Below are 4,889 nucleotides of genomic sequence, written 5' to 3'. Positions count from 1 at the left end.
GAAGGACTGCATCGCTTCAGGATTCTACCAATAAACCACAACTTATGGTTCACCTTGCCCGTTACTTGTGTAATCTGATCATTCCATTTTGAGATCATTTCGAATAGTCACACCCAGATATTTGACGGATGTTACCGCTTCCAAAGATTGGGCATTTATTTTGTACTCGTACATAAATGGGGATTTTTGCCTTGTTATACGCAGTAGGTTACACTTACTAATATTGAGAGATAACTGCCAGTCATTACACCACGTATTTATTTTCTGCAGATCATCACTGATTTGTTCACAACTTTCATGTGATACTACTTTCCTGTAGACTACAGCATCGTCGGCAAACAGTTCAATGCCGCTGTCAATACCATCAACCAGATCGTTTAGGTAAATCGTAAAAAGCAGCGGACCTCTTACACTGCCCTGGGGCACACCTGAAGTTATGCTTGTTTCTGTTGAAGTCACCCCGTTCAGGACGACATACTGCTCCCTGTCTGTTGGAATCCATCCAACCGCATGTCATCGGATAGGCCGTAAGCGCACTTTCTGGGGCAAGCGACAGTGCTGAAGTCGAAAAATACGGCGTCAACATGGAAGCCGTTATCTAGAGTCTGTTGTATATCATGCACAAAGAGGGCCAGCTGTGTCTCCCATGACCGCTGTTTCCTAAAACCGTGCTGGTTTCTGCAGATGAGCTTCTCAGAGTCTAGAAAGGTCATTACGTCTAAACACAAAATATGTTCCATGATTCTACGACAAATCGATGTCAGTGAAATTGGCCAGTAATTATGTGCATCCGATTTTCTACCCTTTTTATAGATTGCTAAGACCTGGGCCTTCTTCCAGTCCCGTGGAACTTTCCGCTGTTACTTTCCGCTGTTCCGATGATCGCTGATATATGATGGATAAGAATGGTGCTATATTTGCAGCATAGTCAACATGAAATCTTATGGGGGTACCGTCTGGGTCAGATGGCTTCCTGGCGTCTAAGGATCTTAACAGTTTTACAATCCCAGATACACTAAACACTGACAGCGCCATTGTGGCGAAACGAAGAAAATGCTTCACACAAAACGCATGTAGATTTTACCGTAGAATCGTAATCTACAATAAAAATACGGGAATCCCTATTGAAGATTTCAAAGTTGTCACGTGTGATATCGCTGAATGTTCCCCCTCCGAGACAAACAAATCGGAATAATAACTTTTTTTGATCTGTTGTGTAGTTTTCGAGATATGTTAGTGTCTTCACTTAAGATGAACAACATGTATATGTAACGCTAAGCACTTTTGAGGGCAGAAATGCATTTACATGACAATATTACTCGTTGTTGTTCTGATAGAAACAATTTAAACAAGAGTACAAATTAAAAATAAAATTCAAAAATAAAAAATCACGTGATATGATAGGCTGCAGAAAATTCAAAACATAGCTCCACTTTACATTTTTTGCATCGGATACGTGCTAATGTCTTCCAGTTTATTCCAACACATCGTCGTCTTTTGAGTTCCTGCATTATCATAATCAGGTGCTTCATTTCAATAAATCGGAGCTCATTTGCTGCGGCCCTGGATTGTGGGGTTTGTCCAGAATCTCCTAATGGCATCGCCTGCGTAATACCTGGACAATTTCTCTTCGAAAATTTGCGTGAGAGATTGTGTTTCATTTATGTGGTAGAGTATCCAGACATTGTGTCCGGTGACATACAATAAACAATTGAAAACAACCCGCTACCATTTCTTCCAGAGAAGGGCAGCACGAGTGGTTACAGGTTTGTTTGACCGGTGGGAAAGTGTTACATAGATGCTGAGAAGAAACTCAAGTGGCAAACTCTTGAAGATAGAAGCAAACTATACTGAGAAAGTCTATTTACAGATTTTTTAGAACCAGCTTTAAATTGTGACTCTAGGAAAAACTACAACCCCCTACTCATCGCTCTCATAGGGATCATTGAGGACAAGATTTAATTAATTAAAGCAAACAAAGAGGCATTCCAACAATCGTTCTTCCCGCGCTCCATACGTGAATGTAACGTGAAGAAACCGTAATAACTGATACAATGGAACATACCTTCTGGCGTGCCTTTCACAGTGGTCTCCATAATATAGATGTACATCTAGATGCAGAGTAGGTCACACGAATACTAATAAAACGAGACATTTGTTAAAATTAATTCCCTCTTCAAGCTGTGACTGCTGCTCATCGACGAGGACATCGTACACTATTAACACACAATCATCCAGCAAGTTGTACTGTACAGCATTTTAAAACTTGCTGAACTATTTTTCTCTCAGAGTAGCTCCCAGTCCCATGAATAGTTCCATTGCGAAATATCTTTGCCATAACCTTTTCACCTACACGTGTATTCATGGTAATTATACTGAATATACTCATTTTATTTATGTAAACTGAAAAGTTTCAATATATTTCAGTTTTACAATTAAGCTTCAGTTTTACAATTTAACCTTAAGAGGAATAAATAAAATAAAAAATTTGGCAGCAGCAAGAATCGAATCCAACTCGATGACTTCCCGCTCAATAAGCTTGACCACTTTTTTTCTGCTTTCTTTTCATTTTGTTCGATATAGTTCGTTGTTTGGTCTAGGCTGACGTCACAAGACGTCCGTTCAAGTTGATCGTTGATTCCTTGACTCTGTTTTTTTTTTTTATTACAGAGAGCACGCATCCCTTTACTGCGTCAACTAGAGCTGAGCAGCCGGCCGCCCGGGAGTGTGTCCGGGGGCCCGCTCAAAATGAATGGCCCGTGGGGGGATCGAACCCACGACCTTCGCGTTATTAGCACGACGCTCTAACCAACTGAGCTAACGGGCCGCTGCATTGATTTGCCTACAGCGCCGTACATGAAACCCTCATAAAACGTTCTGTATCCTGTACACTTGCTGAATACATTATACCCACTTTCAAAGAAAAATACTGACCCGGTGCAGTGCGCAACGTAACACCCATAGTGCCGGAAGGGATGACGTCACATCAGAGCATGCGCAGTCGAAAACAGGCAGCTGCGTCATTTCTTTGAGTAGATTACAGCGCTGTTGACCGTTTCAGCGCTCGACACTCGTTTCAGGTTACTGCGGAGAGAGCGCTACAAAACGTGATTACGTCCGTTTTATGTGCATAACAGCTCTCTATCGAAGAGAAATGGCGTAATTTTACTGCGGTTTCTGGTTCGCATTCGAAGCGAAATTGCATGGTTTGTGTGTACAGTGTGCTGTACCACATCAGCACGGCCTCCATTGCCATTTTACCCATCTTCATGACAAAATTTGAGGATATTTTCTGTTTCATTTCATATGACTAAAACTGGAATTTATTTTAAAATTTTATGGCTCTTATTTTGATGGCGCTCTCAAAGATTAACGTATTTTGTTTATTCAACTACTTATGACGTTCAGTTATGTTTCATATTTTGTAAGAGGGCAGTAAGCTCTTGAGGATTAGAACAACGAATACTTTTGTGCGCTGTACCTGCAAGACACATGGCGTGTCATTAATATTTTGTCGGGCCATGTTTCCAATAATTTTCGACGCCTGTTGAGTCATTACGTACCTTACGTACACAAAAATGCTCCGAATCATTAAAGAGATCACGCAAGAGGCATGACTGGAGTTCTAAGTGCGCATTGTGTTTCTTATGATACGGCCTGTTTCTCGCTGGCCACTCACGTTTGGTTATTGCTGCGTCCTTCGGCATGGCGTACGAGGTCGCAATGAGGCGTTCCAACAGTGACAACTTGTCATCGTTCACCGTCCGAAGGTTCAAATGGCTCTGGTACTGTGGGACTTAACTTCTCAGGTCATCTGTCCCCTAGAACTTAGAACTACTCAAACCTAACTAATCTAAGGACATCACACACATCCATGCCCGAGGCAGGATTCGAACCTGCGACCGTAGCGGTCGCCCGGTTCCAGAATGTAGCGCCTAGAACCGCTCGGTCACAACGGCCGGCTGTCCGAGGGTTCGTCGTCACAGATATATTGCTAGTTTGCTGAGTGTGCCACGAACTACCAATAATCAGACGATTTGAGGGAGGAGGGTCGCATAGAATTTGTCCCCCAAAAAGACAGCCAAGGAAGGTAAATGGAAGAGAATGGCCATTAATCGTAAGTATTACCGGCAGGAAAATGAAACCTGAATATGTTCCTCTTTAAACGATACTGACAGAAAAGTGGGGACCTATCCGACTCAATTCTAATTCTGCGGTCTCACCATATGTTTTGGCATGTGAACATATTCGCACTCTTTTAACACACGACATTCTAAATCCTTTTACCCGGTCTCTCTTTGCAGATAAGATCTCCCACTCAGCATCTTCTATCTTCCATTAATTTACAGTATATCTCACTGCCACAGTCTTCTCTCTCACTTACACTGTCTCCTTTTGTCCTTGTTTCCCACAACCACTGCCTCCACCATGCCTCGGAAGATCAAAACTTCTAGGGGAGTCTAACTTACGTTTTCTCCTGTGCAAACATGTTGTCCAAATACCTGCGTGTTTGAGTTCGCCAGTCTGGAAGGATCCAGACCCTCCAAGCCTATGTATGGACTTCACTCATCTCTCATTTTCATTTCCACTAACTCCTCTCTCTTTTTCTACCACTGTTTCTATGTCCATCACTCTTTCTCTTATACTACCCCTGCCTCTCTCTCATCATCATTGTCCCCTCTCTCTTTGGCTCCCACACCTATTGTCTTCATCCATATCTCCTTCTCTTTCACTTCCACTTTGTGTCTCCCACCACTACTTTCTCCTCTCTCTTTCTCTCCCACTAGCACTGTGTTCTCTCTCTTCGACCGCCACTATCTCTCTGCTAATCTCCTTCTGCACAAAAAAGTGCAAAGGTGTTCGCGTGCCGAAATTTTTGGTGAGAAAGG

The 4,889-nt window shown here is 42.5% G+C and overlaps 1 non-coding gene across 1 annotated transcript; it reads right to left on the bottom strand.

The window, feature by feature from the left end:
- Positions 1-2,753: 2,753 nt before the first annotated feature.
- On the bottom strand, positions 2,754-2,827 carry Trnai-aau (transfer RNA isoleucine (anticodon AAU)). The gene has a single exon. It is a non-coding gene; the product is annotated as a tRNA-Ile (tRNA).
- Positions 2,828-4,889: the final 2,062 nt, after the last annotated feature.

This window comes from Schistocerca serialis, chromosome 1 (genome assembly GCF_023864345.2).
Source record: "Schistocerca serialis cubense isolate TAMUIC-IGC-003099 chromosome 1, iqSchSeri2.2, whole genome shotgun sequence".
Taxonomy (NCBI): Eukaryota; Metazoa; Arthropoda; class Insecta; order Orthoptera; family Acrididae; genus Schistocerca; species Schistocerca serialis.
Note: the sequence above shows the minus strand (reverse complement) of the source record. Positions and strands in the feature narration are given on the sequence as shown.